This window comes from Lactuca serriola, chromosome 7 (assembly GCF_051521515.1).
Source record: "Lactuca serriola cultivar US96UC23 chromosome 7, Lser_US96UC23_V15, whole genome shotgun sequence".
In the NCBI taxonomy this organism is placed as follows: domain Eukaryota; kingdom Viridiplantae; phylum Streptophyta; class Magnoliopsida; order Asterales; family Asteraceae; genus Lactuca; species Lactuca serriola.
Genome location: NC_136414.1, coordinates 6,481,440 through 6,499,462, shown reverse-complemented (window position 1 = coordinate 6,499,462; position 18,023 = coordinate 6,481,440). Strand labels below are relative to the sequence as shown.

The 18,023-nt window shown below is 34.7% G+C and overlaps 2 long non-coding RNA genes, 4 other non-coding genes and 1 pseudogene across 6 annotated transcripts; all 7 read right to left on the bottom strand.

Annotated features, from left to right (window-relative positions):
* Positions 1-3,281: 3,281 nt before the first annotated feature.
* Positions 3,282-5,587, bottom strand: LOC145063479 (uncharacterized). The gene is made up of 2 exons (XR_013687971.1): positions 4,177-5,587; positions 3,282-4,085 (listed from the first exon to the last, which is right to left on the bottom strand). It is a non-coding gene; the product is annotated as an uncharacterized LOC145063479 (long non-coding RNA).
* Positions 5,588-7,236: 1,649 nt separating this feature from the next.
* LOC145063033 (uncharacterized) lies at positions 7,237-8,337 on the bottom strand. The gene is made up of 2 exons (XR_013687810.1): positions 8,191-8,337; positions 7,237-7,443 (listed from the first exon to the last, which is right to left on the bottom strand). It is a non-coding gene; the product is annotated as an uncharacterized LOC145063033 (long non-coding RNA).
* Positions 7,537-7,630, bottom strand: LOC145065241 (small nucleolar RNA Z221/R21b). The gene has a single exon (XR_013688385.1). It is a non-coding gene; the product is annotated as a small nucleolar RNA Z221/R21b (small nucleolar RNA).
* LOC145065240 (small nucleolar RNA R64/Z200 family) lies at positions 7,712-7,813 on the bottom strand. The gene has a single exon (XR_013688384.1). It is a non-coding gene; the product is annotated as a small nucleolar RNA R64/Z200 family (small nucleolar RNA).
* Positions 7,918-7,995, bottom strand: LOC145065079 (small nucleolar RNA SNORD18). The gene has a single exon (XR_013688231.1). It is a non-coding gene; the product is annotated as a small nucleolar RNA SNORD18 (small nucleolar RNA).
* Positions 8,059-8,143, bottom strand: LOC145065239 (small nucleolar RNA Z199). Its single transcript, XR_013688383.1, has one exon. It is a non-coding gene; the product is annotated as a small nucleolar RNA Z199 (small nucleolar RNA).
* A 405-nt stretch (positions 8,338-8,742) lies between the features above and the next one.
* LOC145063696 (large ribosomal subunit protein uL2mz, N-terminal part pseudogene) lies at positions 8,743-10,602 on the bottom strand (annotated as a pseudogene).
* Between the last annotated feature and the right edge of the window lie 7,421 nt (positions 10,603-18,023).

Genomic DNA, 18,023 nt, shown 5'->3' with positions numbered 1-18,023 from the left:
TATTAAATAAATAGCAAGTAAATTACCAATATATTAATAAAACTAAATTTCAATTTCAGTCTTTATGTTTTACTCAAAATCGAAAATTTGGTCTATTTTTTTAAATCTTCTCTACCTCGTCTTAAGTTTTCTTTTGTTGTCAGAGGGACTACATCTGCAACAAAGTGAAAACTTAAAGATGACTTTAGTAACATTTCAAAACATAGGGAATATACTCTATTAATAAAGAAACCAAATTACTCACTTGCTTTACAATTTTTTCACATTCTTCAAGAGCTTTTGACAAATCTTGTACACCAAAATCTACAGTTAGGGAATTTGGTCAAACTTGTTTAATTTCAAACTTAAATACATGCAAGATGACAACAACTCTCATCTTGAAAAACATAGCAGTTTTACTGCTACCCAATTGCATTATTTCTCTTAATGCAGTAGAGTGTATAAATTCTTTTGAAACTGAATGAAAAAAGTGAACCTATCTATGCAAAAACAAAAATTGTGTTCACGGTGTGTGTGTGTGTGTGTGTGTATATATATATATATATATATATATATATATATATATATATATATATATATAATAGGAAAATTATATATAACCACATTTTATTCGGAATGAAAATTATGACTTACCCCACGTTTATTAAACCCAAGTATCATGTATGATTCTTTCAGGTAATTGATAGTTTCGTTTTTATTACTTCTTTTCATAGTTTATTTTAAGTTAAAACCATCTCATTTTAGTCAATCTTCATGCATATTTTCTGTTTTTGTCATTTTTCTCCTTTAGCGGGTGCTTTCTAGTCTTTTGAGCTTAATTGCAGGATTTACCGAAAACTATTTGTTATTGGAGGCTTAGAAGGATGCGGGACTTATGAAGGAATGTGATTTGCTTGTGGACTTGAAGTGGTGCGATTGGGCTAGGTGCTTGCGTAAAAGAAGATTAATTTGGATCTAATTTGTGGACAAGGATGATGATGAGGCGACGCGGAATCGAGCTACAAGAAAAGTTAAGGAGTATTGGGTCAATCATTAGAAGGCTTTGGAATGGAAAATGGGTCCTAAAGAGTTATGATTGTGGGCTGAAGTTGAAGAAGTGAATATTGGGCTAAAATGCATGATTAATGGCCCAAGTCTCACATTCAGCATGACCCATGCGGTCCGCGTGGACTCATACGCGGTCCGCGTGAATTGTTCTGAGCTGATTTCGGGTTTGACTTGTTGACTCTATTTGTGGAAGCTTGGTGGGTGACTTTTGGTACCCTTTTTGAATCCAGAAATCAACCCCCTTTTGCTGGAGATTGGAGCCATTTTGGTGGGGGGATGACTTGAAGAACACACACCATATTCTCTCAAAAGAGCCTTGGAAGATTTGAAGAATTTTTGGAAGATTAGTGTAATTTCCTTTCATCTTGCATCTAAGACAATGTTTGATACTACTAAACTATATTGTTTTTCTTTTACTTTGGCCATGATTGGCTAAATTTTCATTTGGTTGATTAGGGTTTAACCCATGGATTATTATTTTTACAAAACAAGTTTGTAATGTTTAATGGTTTTGAAATGTCTTAAAAAGTTTAAATTTGGAATGATTTTTATGGATGTTACAACCTGGAGAACTGTGAGACAATACTTGGGACGAGTATGAGTAGGTGTGAATGGTATTAGAGGCCTATACTACCAGAAGCACAGGACTCGCACTTGGATCAAGGAAAGTCATAAGGTTACCAAGAAGTTCACCTTGGGGAGCCCCGATTCTGTTAGTGAAGAAGAAGGACGGGTCTCATCACATGTGTATCAACTATCGGGAGTTGAATAAGGTAATGGTGAAGAACCGTTATTCCTTTCCGAGGATTGATGAGTTGCGATCGGGTTATCATCAAATGCGGGTCTGGGACGAGGATGTGCAGAAGACAGCTTTCCGAACTCGATATGGTCATTATAAGTTCGTGGTGATGCCTTTTGGGCTCACCAATGCTCCAGCTACGTTCATGGATCTCATCAACCGCACATGCAGAACAACGTTGGATAGGTCTGTAATAGTATTCATCGATGATATCTTGGTCTATTCCAAGACTCAGGAGCAGCATGAGGATCACTTGAGGGAAGCGTTGGAGACACTGAGGGAGGAGAGACTTTTCGCAAAGTTCTCCAAGTGTGAGTTCTGGTTGCGTGAGGTGCGGTTTTTGGGGAACCTTGTCAACCAGAAGGGTATTCTGGGCGATCCGACCAAGGTCGAGGTCATGATGCGGTGTGACAACCCGAAATTTCTATTATGTACAACATTTCCATTCAATAGAAGTCAGAACAATTTCTGGAAACTTTCAAGCTTTTTGGAATAAGTTTGAGTATTTTAGGATTAACAACTTAGGAGATATCAGGAAAGATGATGCCCTAAGGATTATTGTGCAACAATAAAGTCTCGACACATCAAAAGTTTAGAGTTTACGGCCTAAACAAGGAGTTTACGGCCACAAACCCTAAAGGAAAGTGGTATAAAGGTGACACTTAGTTATTTTTACCATTTTTCCAACTTTCAAGAACAAAAACTCAAACTCTCTCAAGTATCATCCAAAGAATTCTTCACGATCTTCATCTAGTAAGTGTTTCTAGCCCTTTTAAGTTAGTATATCACTTAATCTAGTGATTTAACACACTTCTATCCATGAAATCTTTCCAAAAGGTTGATTCTTCAAGTTTCACCAAGAACACACACTAGTGTTCTTGGACTTTTGGACCTTTTCAAGCTTCTATATTGTAAGTACTTCTATCCTAGAGTATGTTAAGGCTTGATACACTTATTTACATCAAGAAAACACCATTGAAACCCAAGATCAAAGGTGTTTACGGTCCAAGAACACCTTGGACCGTAAACCCTAATTTAGGGGCCAAAGTGACCCTAGTCCCTTCACAAGCTTTGGAAACTAGTCTAGACTCATTCCTTTATATGTTTAGGACTTGAAAACATCAAAATACCATAATCCATAAGGGTTTACGGTAGTAAAGCCAAAAGGAAATGGTCTTAGGGCCGTAAACTCCTCAGAGGGAACTTGTGCCCTAATCTCTTCCAAAGGCTTAACCATCAAGTAGAAATGCTTCTAAAGGACTTGTAGGGCTTCAAAACAAATCATGGTCAAAGGAGCATGAGTTTACGACCGTAAACTCATGAGTTTACGACCGTAAACTCAATGAGTGATGGTCACAAAACCATAAACTCATTTAAGGGGGTTTCCTTGAACCCTAAACTCAACAGTAATGTCCTACAACACTTAGATGCAATCTTTGGGACTTATAACACTTATATAAGGTGTTTAGCATGTCCTAGGATGTCTTAACTTTGTTGATTAGTTGTTTAAAAACTAAGTGGATACATATATGTGTCATTATATGTTAACTAGGATCCTTGTGTGTGCTCAAGTCTTCACTTGACACCTAGCAATCTTGTTTCATCAGCTCATCCATACCACTCACTACAGGTGAGTTCATACGCCTTTCCACGAATACACCCACCGTACCACCTTCTCTCTTTCTTTCTGTCTCTTCTTCTTCTTCTTCTCCTCATCCTCCAAATTAAAAATAAAAATGTGCAACAACCACCCAACGTTCTTCCATTTCATTTTCTCTTTCTCTCTCGTACAAAAGCCGTAACTCAAGAAAAAATTAATAACAAAAAATTTGAATGCGAGTGCACTTCGTTAGAAACCAAGATCTCCGGCGAACACCAGAACTTCGATAAGCACCGAAACTCCAAGATCGCCCCTGAAATCATCCCCTTTGCATTTCACATGAAAAATCTTACTTTATCTGCATCATCTTCCATTTCTCTATCGACATCTTCCTGATTCAAAACTCATATACACTAATGAACCCACATGCTTAGATACACACACAAACACTATACAATCAATTTGCAAGTTTGAATCTTAACTTTACAAACCCTAGATTTGCAATATCTATGGCACTGAACCCCATATTTTACAAGACCCGTGTTGAATCAATTCATATGGCTCTGTTGGACCTTAACCTGTTATTGGAGGGTAAGACTTCCATTTCTCTCCTATCTTCTTATTGACCAAGAAACCCATCTGGATTAATCAAATGAAAGATTTAGAATCTAGCCAATCCATAATGCATTTATAGATTGAATCGATTTGAGCGTGAGATGAATAGATATACCTGGGTTTAGAATCGCCGCCAGCTTCAAATCGTAAAGATGGAATAACGCCAACACCCACAGTCGTGGATTGAATCAATTCTGGTGAGTTATGGCATTCGAGGGCTAATCGGGACAAATTGCGAACCAAATGGGGCTGCACAGTGGCCAACGATGGTGCCAATGACCACGGGTTTAGAAGATCATGGTGGTGTCATTGGGTTTAGGGTCCGGAGTATACAAAAGGAAAGAAAGAGTATAGAGTCGTGATCTTCTTGGTCATTGGAGAGAGAGAGAGAGAGAGAGAGAGAGTCCATTCTTTTCTTTTCTATTTTTATATGATAAAAAATTAAAATTAAAATACTTAAAATACAAAAAAGAAATTTGAAGGGTAAAATCATCCTTTTAGGTTTCTCTAGGACCAAAAACACAAAAAATTCTTAATTTTAGAACTAAAACTTCAGAAATTATTCGATTTTGGACCTTCCATACAAGTCAGAAACTTTTTGCACCTTATCCACAGATTTCCATAAACCACAAGGACCAATAAACAAAAGACGTTTAGTTACAGTCTAAAAATAAACACAAACCAGAAATAATTGATCCTACTCAACAACTTCCATGTCCAACGAAGACGACTTGCTAGTCCAAACAAAGACTTCTTTTGCCAATTTAAAAGATAAACTAAGGGGTAACTTATGAAAAAATAAATTATTAGAGGTTCCCATCGGAATAAGTTATTTTTATCCAAACATTTTTTTTAATTATAGTTGTGTGGAACCTAATAAATTGTTTTAAAAGGTTAGCCAAACACCCCCTAAGTTTTAAAAAATAACCAACAATTATGTACCTAAAAATAATGGATTATACAAATATCCAAAGGAGACCTAAAAACTAAAATATTTTTATCTCCAAATAGTAATGAAAATTTTAGGGACGCATATTTTCTTTATTCGATCAAAATCAAGATAGGTAAAAACTAAAAGAATATCCTAACTTAACATTACTGTCTATTCATAGATGGATTTAACAAATATAAGAACGTTTATTAAACATGGATACCATATCTCTCAATGGAAACGTTTTTAATGTTTGTTTAAAGGGTTAATGTCATAAAAATTCTTAAGTTTTTAAAGTTTTGTCGGTTTTGCCAAAAGTTAAATTTTATGTCCGTTTTTACCCTCACATGTTCCAAAAAAATGTTCGGTTTTACCATTTTACCGGTGATAACAGGTTTTTTAGGTTACCGTTATACTATCTTCGCAAAAAAACCCCTTAAGTTTACAGTGTTTTTACATTTTTACCTTTAAGTTTATAATTTTTTTATACTTTACCCTAAATATTTTTTTCATATTATACGTATTCCTGCAGAAAAAATCATATTTATATACGAAAAAAAAAGTTTAATTAAATATTGTGTGTGTGTGTATTTTTTTCCTGGATAAACCGTTTAAAATGTAATAAAAAACAAATTAATATGTTTTTAGAACTACAAATACATACTTTTATGTATTTAAAAATATACATATCAATAACAAAACTTGTTCAATCATAAACGTGTTTATATATAATATTAAAAAAATATTTAAATACAACATTTATTTAAACATTTGTTTTGTTTATAAACACGATTTTTTTTGCATGAATACGTATATTATGAAAAAAAATACTTAGGGTAAAAGTGTAAAAAATATATAAACTTAAGGGTAAAAACGTAAAACAGTAAATTTAACGGTTTTTTGCGAAATTAATATAATGGTAACCTATAAAACCTGTTATCACTGGTAAAATGGTAAAATCGAATTTTTTTTGGAAAATGTAAGGGTAAAAACGGACATAAAATCCAACTTTAGGTAAAACCGATAAAACCCTGAAAAATTGAGGGTTTTTATGACATTAACCCTTGTTTAAACTAGCTCTTATATATTTACATTTTTCAAGGTTTAATGATTAGAAACTTAAGGGCTGTTTGGTAGCCTCTTAATTGTAAAATTAAGAAACAACCTCTTAATTTTTTAGATTCAGTGTGTTTAGTTACCTATGAATAAAAACCTCTTAATCTAATTAAAAACCCCTTAAACTTTCAGACTTGAAAAAGTATCTGAATAAAAAGAAGAGACGATCATTCCTCTTTTGACCTCGTACTCACGCTTCCATAAACAAACACACCCACCTTTCGCTGGATTATCCTTCTAGTCTTCTCCCACCTCCTCCATCATCGACCTCGCACAGCACCGCCACCCCCATTGTCGCCTCGCCAAGCTCTGACACCCAGTAAACCCAACCACAGCCGGAAAAGAAGAAACCAGGCGAATTTTTCTATAACGACTCTTTTCATTTGAATTTCCGGTTTTTGAGTAATTGGTGAGCTGAAGTAAATATTTTGTAACGAAACCCTTACCTTGATCTGCTTTATTAGTTCTAGGCCATTTTCCTTACCTTGATCTGCTTTATTAGTTCTAGGTCATTTTCTTCTCTATGATTCGCCTTCTTAATAGAGCTGGGAGAGTCAACATGTCTCATACATTTTGTATCTTAACCCAACAACCATGTAAGTCTCGATTGATTTCTTATTGTTCCAAGTGTTTGTCAAAGTGCTCCACTGAGTTGAATTTTAATGAAAATATGCTTTTGTGAACTTTTTTTGGGTACTCAACAGATTTCTTATTGTAGAATGTTGGGAGTGAGTTATAAGCATACTATATGCAGTTTTCTTACACTCAATTGGAGTGTTTCTTTAATCTGAAATGATAAATTTGGTAAAATTATTATTATTTGTTTACAGAGGAACCATGTACATATTCTTAGAGATTCAGCCTCTTTTGGAGGTTCACATCAGAGTCATTAGCTTTTGGAAAAATGGTCAACATTTTTTCATAAACGCTATAGTGAAGAAGACAAGAGTTATGCCCAACCTATATTTTAAAATTATGAACATATGGTGGTTTAAATGTTTATATGTAAATATCAATTTCTCAAATTTTTGAAAGTTTTATTGGATATTTATTATTATTTTTAATCAGAAGGTAAAATAGTCATTTTTATCATTCAGCTGATATACTTGAAGAGGTTCCAACCAAATATGTTAAAAGTTTCAGATCTTAAAAATTAAGTTTATAACCTGTCATTAACGGTTGATTGTTTCATCACTGAATGGTTTAAGTCATGTTTGATGATGAAGAGAAGGACCATCAGAAACCAAATATTTATCCCCAAATGCTAGTTAAAGCCATACGGTCCGCATCATGGTTTGATATCTCCTTAGAGAAATCCCATCATCTGGATCCTCTCTTGTTCCATCACAGTCAACAAAAAAAAATAAAAGGAAAATATCATTTATCAAACAAAAATAGGCATGAAATTTTAGTTTAGAATAAAAGAATGGGCTCAGATACAAAATATGGGTAATGAGAAAGTTTGTCGATCACAATGAATATCAGAGTGGTGCATGACTTTCCTAGTTTATCATCACTGCCCCCTATCTATCAATCAACCTTTGCACAAACAAAATACAACTCGGAATACGTTGAACTTCGCTTTTCAATATTAAAAGTACTACAACTGCTCAGACTTATGAACTACAATCTCATTGATTCATTTATTTAAAGGAATCTCTGAAGTCTGACATGTGATTGGTTTCATAGATCATCAAAGCAGATAAATTTTAACAAAACAGACATAACACATTGGATTTTGAAAAGCCAAAACAATAAAAATACGCCCAAAGTAACGAGAAAAGGAAAGAAGATCGAATATGGAGAATGGAGATCAGAGTTTGGTTAATAAGTTGTCGGTCACGGTAAATTCAGAAACACGGACCAATGAATTGATCATCATATCTCCAATAACACGAACGATGAACGTAAATAAAAATAAGATCATAAACACAAATCTAATCAATTGTTCAACATCAGAGACTTAAATACTATAGGTAATCACGAACACAAAGTTCGATCATTTTGTTGCAGTTATTTCTCTCATCACTTGACGAACAGAACAAGAATAATACTCCATCTATCTAAAAACATCCAGATTACCTGTAGACAGTAGAGCACGCTTTGCCGTTAGACACTGTATGAGATGAAAGATGAAAACGCCGGTGGTAGGTTTTATAGAGGAAACGTATGGTTTATGGTGTAAAACTGTGAATGAAAGAAACCCTACACCCTAGTTGATAAGTTAGACTGGGCTTCTGGCCCACTGTAACCTGTTGCATTTGAAAGAATTTTATTTTTCAGACTCGATAATAGATTAACTAGCCGTTTATCCGTGTCAAGTGTCGGGTGCGGATATTTTATTCAAAAATTAAATTGTAGGGACGATTAATTCTTTTGCACAAATAGTTTACTACATATAAACAATTATCAGTATAATTAAAATAATAATATATAAATGTACATTCTTGATTACAAACCCGATTATGTCAAACTGTGCAAATGTTAAAATAATAATATATAAATATATACTCTTGATTACAAACCTGATTAAATATTTGTTTTTTTTAGTATAATTATGATTTATGTTGTTTTTTTTGTCACAATAAACAGGTAACACATAAATCGACACTTAGGTAACAGATAAATCGACACTTAGGTAGCCAATACATAAGTCACAGGAGCTCGATCCACTCCAAATTTCCCATATTTTTCCACCTTTTCACTTTCTCTCACCTTTGACTTTGACTCGGACTCATTAACAACCCTTAAAATCCCCCTTTGTCTCAAACTCTCCCAAGAAACAACTGTTTTTTCGTTTAATCTTATGCCCCCACACAACACTATCCTTATCCCACATTATTACCTCATTAAGCAACAAACTTTCATTCTCTTTCACATCATCTTTCATTCTTGGAACAAAAATTTCCGGTTTTGCCCCTGCCACCGCCATTCTTGGAACACCCAACACGTTCACAAACGAATAAGGAGCATCATGTCTTTTTTTCCCATTTGAAGATGAAAAAGCAGACAAGAAAATATCCTTAACATTTCTCATGTGGATCCCTGTTTGACTTTGACTTTGACTACTCAAGGTCCTACTAACTTTTGAAAGTCTAACCACTACATGACCTGTTTTAGGCCTTAAAGATTCCACCTTTTTGTCTTCTACCATTCCGGGAATTGAAGAGAAAGAAAATTGACCTTTGATGGAGATGGAGGGTAGGATCTTGGGGGTGGGGTGAAGTTTTTTTGGAGGGAGTTGACTTTTTTCGGGCGGTCAACGGTTGCCCCTTCGACCCATCTGACCACTGCGATCCGTGAAGTGCGATTTGGTTCGTATTCGATTCGTTCAACTACACCTACTGATGAAGTGTTGCGTTTTAGGCCAATTGTTCTTTGTGACCGTTTTGCCCCTCCCCCTCTGTGGAAAATTGTGATACGACCCTTTGAATTTCTACCTGCTGACTTGTCTTTACCTATAACGAATTGCCTAAGTGGCCTTTCAGAGCTCACATTTTGAGCACCTGTAGGAATATGATAAAGTCAGTAAAACTGTTTTTGTTTGGATAAATCATAGATGAATTTCAGATAACAATATAATCAATAATGTTCAAATCCTAAGCACCATATCTATACAATCAAATTAAGAAAGCTGGAAATGACATCTCTCTGGTACTGATTATCCATCTTGAATTGAAAATATGCAACTTTAAATACCAATTTCTTTTTACTTTATCAACATATGATTCATTCTTTCAATATATTTGCATTTTTACATGTACAAATAAGTGTTTACTGAAATGTACATGAACAAAATCAACTCTTTTTATTTAAAAGAGTATACCAGGGTCTAGGAATGCCAAAGAAAGTTTCGCTTCTGATGTCAAAAAGGTTGTTTCTTATTGTAAAATTAAAGTTAAGGTTCAACAAGAAGAGCAACAAGCAAACAAATTCAAAAAGTCACCTGTTTCATCAGCAATTCATAAAACACGTGTTTTCGGCATTACTATTACCAAATTAACACTCTAAGAGAACCAATATCCCAGCAAAGCTGAAACCTCAAAAACAGAACTTTGCCTTGGGTGACTATCGATACCCTTAAGCATTTTGACCTTATACAGACGTGGGCTTTGAGGCTAGAGACACACAGACGACACTCGAACATGTAATAATTTGAAAGAGCTAGGTTTGACATCAAAACTGGAACAAAGAATCTGTATTTGCACATTAATTCCAACATCAAATTCAATCTTCATTGAGCCCCTTTTTCAGATTCATTTCTCTTGAACATGACAATTTCAACTTCGAATTTGCATTCAAAAAAAAAAAAAAAAACTTATGGCTGATAGAGTGCTTGGATCTCATCTGAAATTTGCTAATCCTCAAAGTAACCTCAAGCGAGCGGTGCGAGTGTAGAGGTTAGAGGATATAAAGAGAGAGTGTGGTGGCTTCCTGTCACCAAAAAAGTGTTACGAGAGCACAGTAGGTGGCGGCGACGACGATCAGATACATATACAGTGAGAGGTGCGAGGTTGGAGAGTGGGTGGTGATTCACTACCGATGGTGATGATGACGATAAGTTAGGCGGATGAGGTGCGATGTCGGCTTTTCAAAATAGGGTTTTTGCTATTTGTTTGAGGGAAAATGCGAGTGTAAAGGACAGAGGAGAAAAATAATATGTTTACTTTTTCTATTCAATTTATGAAACGTCAATGTTAATGTCATTAATTTGTCAATTGAAAATGTGAATATTTAATGCAATTAATTTGTAAAACGGAAATGTGATAGGAGTATTAAAATGTATGAATAAATTGATTGTATATTATGCAGCATGTGTAGTACCTCTTAAATTTCAAAAAATAGAGAATATCCTTAATAATATAGTAAAGATACGACGAGTTTTATGAAAGGAATAACCAAATCTTCAGTCAATTCTTAATATTTTTGTACAATCTATAAAAACATTTTAAAATATATTTTATTAACAAAAAAATTCTGATAATCAGATAAAAAATTCAAATCAGCTCTTTTTTACTGGTAAATTACTTTTTTTCTAATTATCTCCAAAGTCTCGTTAGTTTGGTTTAACTTTTAAAAAAGTTTCCAAATTTTATTTTACTTCAACTCTTTTACTTTTTTTATAAAAAATCTAGAAATTTTTTGGTTTTAAAAAAATTCATTGTTTTTACCATTTGTTACACTTTCAAGACTATTTTTTATGATGTAAACTAAAAAAGACATTGTAGTTTTTTTTACAAACAATGTCGAAAGCAAGTCCATCATTACATCATTTAACATAGTATAAAATCACAATATTTAACATAGTATAAAATCACAATGCTATATATTTGTATGTTGTCTAAATACAACTTCACTTTAAACATTCATGTGAAACCAAAAGTGATAATATAAGTAAATCGATAAAAGAACATGGTGTTTCTTACATTCTTGGTGTTTTGAAGCTCCAAACTTTAAATTTGTAGACACGTGAAGTAATTTATTTATGAAATAATTGTTGATATATGCTTAAGATTTAAGGATAAAACTTATGCTCTTTTTTATAATTTGTACAGCCTCACTTAATATACTATTGTATTGATTGGTTTATGATCGATCAATGATTTAACCTACTTTTAGATAGATTATAATAAAGTGTTCAATGCATAATTTGAATATCTTATAACACTTCTTACATAAAAATGTGTGAGAAATAGATAATATGGACGATGATGAGTTCAAAATGATGCTAACGTCGTTGTTTTGTGTCAAATAATTGGTTATAGATGACATTGATCCTTAGTTTAAAGAGTTTAATGACGTTTATTCCTATTCGTAGTTTGAACCAAGAAATTTTCAGATTTTTAGTGAAAAAAAAAGAGTTCAAGTAAAATATCGAAACTTTTTCATAAATTGTGCCAAAAAAAGTTTACCAGTAAAAAGAGTTGATTTGAATTTTTTATCTGGTAATCAAAATTTCTTGTTGTCAAATAAAATTTGAATCTTTTTCATAAATTATGCTAAAATATTGTAACCACGAAATTTTCAAAACAAAATTTTCCTTTTTCAACAGCCAAAATTACATTTAAAATCATTCTCAAAGGAGTATTTCACAATTGTTATTAATCAAAACACATTCCCAAGATCATCGACAAATATCCACTCTGTGTGTATGTTAGGCGTGTCAAACCCAACAAATAAAGGGGTACGATATACTCCAAAATAATCTCACTATATTGCACTAAAAGGTAGTACAAGACAAGCAGGGTCGATCCACAGAGACACGAGATAATTAGTCTATACCTCTTTGCACAAGATACTATGGTCACCAACAGTAATAAGGGGGGTTTAAAATGCAATGACTAGACAAACAAATTTAAAACACGAGTAGACAACTAAACGAATGAATTAAGTTCAGATTTTGTAAGGACTCCAACTCCATGTATGACAATTTAGCAATGTGACTCAAAAGGTGACACAATATTCGTTCAATTCTATCTAAGTTGGTACTTGAAAGTGCTAATAAGCTCTAACACTTCCCATTCACCACATTAATTAACCAAAACAAGATCTTTGATTAACCCTAACCTTATAAACCTAATCTAAACAAGCTTTTAGAATTAGATTATAAGATTGCATGAAGCTTTATCTGAATGTTCCCAACAACACCCAATACTCCTCATAAGCTCGGGAGTGTAAAAGTGTATGAATAAGATTTACACTAAATTCATTAAATAGAGATCAATTTAATGTTTGTTACTTGTTCAATTTCACAAAACAATTATGTATTTTGTAAAAGAGATAACTTGAATGACCTAACCCTGATTCAAATGGCCAATAAGAATCACAATTAGAATCAAACATTCGATTGAAGCAAAATCAAATTCATTAGATAGAAATTAAGAACAAACATCATGTCATATGATTGAAGTCACTACCAAGAAGTCAAAACATGAAATTGGAGAAGTTAGGGTTCTAGCCACACATGGATAGAACAAGATCACAAGTCTAAAAGATGAAATTAAGTGTAATTACAACTTACAAAAACAAGAATTAATGCTTCCAAATGATTAACGGACAAACCATTGCAAAAACCTTCGAATTCTCCTCTCCAATGGTGCTCTGATTTGTTGTGTGTGTGTAAAAATGACCCTCAACCCGTACTATGAAAGATAGGAAAAACTGCCAAAAGTTGGTTTTTGGGTCGAACACGGCCCGTGTTAAAATAGGCTAAATTGACACGGGTCGTGTTCAGCAACACGCCCCGTGTTGATTTGCACTAAACTGACACGCCCCGTGTTCAGCATGGTCAACAGCTCCCATTTTGGTCAAACACGCCCCGTGCCCACTTTTCAGTGTAAATTCAACACGCCCCGTGTTCCCCTCTGACTCCGAATCCAAACTTGATTTTTCCAACTTTTTCGTTCTTCGCTCGATCATCCCGAAATCTTCACCAATGCTTCCCGACACTTCTCAAAGCGCGTTCCAACCTTCGGTTTACCTGAAAAAGACATGAAAATGTGCAAATAAGGTTGTTCCAGAGACTAACATAAAATGTGATTAAATTCAAGACAAATGAAGGACAATTATGCTAAATAGATGCATGAAATGGGACTAAAAGGTGTGCAAAAAGGTGCACAAATTGCACCTAACAGTGTATGGTTCATGTCGGCGCCTTCCCACGGTCCTCGCTAATACCTGAAACACATAACACAACAACTGTAAGCATAAATGCTTAGTGAGTTCCCTAAAATACCGCATACAACACATACGCCACTCGACGCTATAGCATGACCCTCCGGTCGATGTGTCTCAGCGGGACCCTCCAGTCTCGTAGCTCGTTGGACCCTCTGGTCCGGTCATAGCTCGTTAGACCCTCCGGCCCGGTCTGTATCGTTGGACCCTCCGGTCCGGTCTATAAAATCATACAACATACATATATCACATAGCACATAATGTCATACACAACACATAAGACCCTCTGGTCAACACATAATACCACTCTAGGTAACGTATAGTAAGAAGACTCGCCTCGTATAACTCGGTAACTCGGAAATCTCGGACTCAGTGAAATAAGACCTAGCCTCCGCCTAATCATATGAAATAAACACTCGTCATCAACATATTTCCCAAGGCTAGACCATTCCCTCTAATCACTCCCAGGAAAGGTAAAAGACCATTTTACCCCTTACTTGGCTCAAATACACTAAAGTTGACCAAACCCTAAAAGTCAACAAAAGTCAACCCTCCGGGTTACGCTGCACGTACCAAACATGTACGATGGGCGTACCCGAAGCCTTCACAGAATCGAGGTACGCGGCCCCTTACGCCCATCTCATTCAGGTCTTAATCGGTTAAGACTTGCATCCAAAATTCAGATCTAACTCCTCTAATATGACTTAATCCATAAAGTTGAAACCTTTAAGCCTTTGCATGGCTGTAAATGTCACTTTGTTCTCAAAACACCTTTCCTCTTTCCATAGTGAGACTATAACTCATGCATGACACAAGATCCACGTCCAAGACTGGGTTTTTATGAATCCTCAACATAATATACACTAGAAAAGGTCAGATCTAAGATCATGGAGACTCTTTGCACACAAAGTCTCCAACTTTGAACCAAAAACCCTAAAAATGGTCCAAAATCGAAACTTATGAAGAACAAGGAAAGCTTTGAGTTTATACCTCAGAAGGGATCTCCAACCACTGTAGAACTTGGATCTACACTTGTTCTTCAACTTCTAGCTCCAACAATGGCTCCTTCTTCTCCTTCTTCACCTTTAAAAGATAACTTCAAGCTCAAAAACACACACACACAAGCTAAAGCACGGATCTCAGCTCTCTAAGGACTCACTCAAGGGGATATGGCGGCTAGGGCAAAGGACTACATGTTCCTTTTATAGTGCACAAGCCAAAAATTAGTGTTTGCATTTGGGCTCACTACGCCCAGCGTAACCCCTAGGTACGCCCAGGGTACCCGGGTGAGTCCGCGTTCAATTTAAGCACATGAGTACGCGCGGCGTACACCTTAGTACGCCCAACGTACTCACCAATCCAACATACAACTTTAAGGGACTAATTTGCCAACTCTCCAAAATAGAAGGGTCATAAAGCTTACCTGGATTTCGGGCTTTTACAAGTATTATGACTTAATTTTTTTGGAGATTTCCCGATGAATAATCACAAAAACCACAACATCATTATAGATAAAAATAACAAGAGATGTTAACTAGTTTTATATATTAAGATTAATATTTTCATATTTTTTTCATAGAGGCTTGTTACGATTGTGAATCTCTACAAGTTACGAAATAAAATTCACTATGTTCTTGCAAACTACTTTGCGTCAAATCATTATAAATATTTCCCATAGATGTAGTTTGATTTCTTTTTGAGTTGGCGTTGATATCGGTGATAAACAACAATATAACACGAAGTATGTATTTTTTGTGGTCTAAAATGTTTAACACCACAACTTATTGTCTGGTTGTCTTCTATTTCATAGTCAAATAAATTCATTATTGATTTAAGTGGTCGTATATAAAGGTGTGAATAGATCTAGCAGAAATATAATGACAAAAAAATAATTTTTCATTTTGAATTGGTTGCAAATTATTATAATATTTATAATCTTTGGAACTTGAACGTTGTTACCGGTGAACATAATCATCACCTTGCATGGAGGGTTATTTGTTTGCAGATCAGCTGATTAAAAGGAGTCACGTCTTTTATACCTCGCTATACTTTTGATGTATATAAATTATGTATCAAACTGATGTAAATACTTTATATATATTCAATGTAATGGTTGTGTTTACTTTGATTAATATGATGCAATTGTTGTGATACTATACATGACATCCTCCACCCCTGAACGTTTCCGTCGTTTCAGTTTGGGGTGTGACATTAAAACCCATGGAACATGAGGAATATGGAAAGTCATGCACATTAGGGTTTACTTGGTGTAACCCTAATGTAGCTATACTATATAAGAAGCCCTTTGGCTCAATAAATCGGCACCTAGAGTCCTTGTAAGAGTGCTAGCCGATTTTTAGTGTATATTATCTCCTCTCAAGTTCTTCTAAGTGTTAGTGGTGATTTGTGATTCCAGTTGAGGCATTCACATTATTGGTGTTTTCTCTTAAAGCTCCAAGCAACAAGCTACAATAAAATGTATGTTATCTAACTTGTTTTATTACCCCAAGTATCAAAGTTTTTGTATGCTAGTTAGGGTAATACCTTGAAAATTGAAATTTTGCATGTGCAATAGAAAAAACATAGATCCAATGTATTTAAGGTTGTATGTACACCTTAGGAGTGTTAGAATGCTCAAAACCCTTTAGTGGTATCATAGCCTAGGCATGTACAATAGAAAAAACATAGATCCAATGTATTTAGGCTTGTTTTCGATTATATAGGTGAGATCTATAAGGGTCACGTCGCGGTTCATCATATAATACTCTCTTACGAACTCACTATATGAGTTAGGAAGTGACTGAAGAACCCAATCAACCGCCATCTCAACGGATCCCAACATTCTTAACCTATCAATATGTGACTTCATCCCTAGGACGTGTGCACACACCGACTTTCCTTCTTTATGTTTACTTGCCAAAAGGGCTTGAGTGATCTTGAACTTTTCAAGCCTTTGAACTTGTGGGTTAGAGAGAATAATTGGAGGAGGAGGAGGAAGTGAAGTATGATCTCTTGTTCCTCGATCGAATCGTGGAATATCATCTTCATGTGGAATGCTTGTTCCACGGGATTTGAGAAGACCATAGTTGTCAAACTTTGACATCTACAAAACGGGAGAAAACGAATTCAAGTTAGTTGATTGATTGAGTCCTTAGTAAATCACCCAAATGAGATACTAAGGCTAGGACCCAACACAATATTCTACAAATCGGGAGAGGGATGCCATAACCCAAATTGCAGAACATTTGAAGGTAAGTGAATGACGATTCACTAATTTCCACCATGAAAAACGAAAAAGAAATTTAAGTTTTAAATCTATGAAAACTCCTAGATCCTTTGAGATTCATTGAACTTTCAATGGCATGTTTAAATCTCGATATGCCCCTCTTGTTTGTGACTGGGATGCCGAGGATCACAAAGCGGGTGTGAATAACCATGCAAACTTACATGGTGCCCTCACATGTTACAGTCACCTATTCGATGTGCCGGTAAACCACACATGCTCCACCGAACTATGACAAACATTGAGTCACCATTTGCTACCTTTGCTTAGAACCATTTAGTGTGCCGGTAAACCACACACGCTCCACTAACGTCTTTGCAAGGGCACAAAGTGTAATTTCATGGAATTGCATCAATTCACTTTTGCCTAAGTAACTAAGATTGGGAATTTTATGAAAACATTTAGTTACTTTAATAATTCATTATACTTATAATGGAAGGTTTCGTCCTATCCTACCCGTTCGGCTAACGACCCTCCACTAGTCAAGAGTGCGGTGGGTAAGAGTGGATACCCATTCAATCGCCATTTTATAGGCAATTTCCTTAAACACCCCTTATAGACCAGCTTCGTGAATGAGGCCTACTAACGGTAAAACTGACTTTTACTCATACATATATATATATATATATATATATATATATATATATATATATATAATGTTAGACTTTTAATGTTATATATATAGTATAGGGTGTATTTTACACTTTTAAAATATTAGATGGTCAAATTTAACAATTATACTTTTAATTCAATTAAAATTTAAACCTAAACTATATCCATTGATTTATTAAACCTCTTTTAATTATACTCCTTAATTAATTAATAAAACCACAAGGGTGTAATTTGAACTTTTCAAACAATACTAGGGTTTTTAGAATTTAACATTCCTAATTAACCTTTTAATCAACTTTTAAATTCCAAAACTTGAGGGCAAGTTTTGAAACCTTTTTCAAAACAT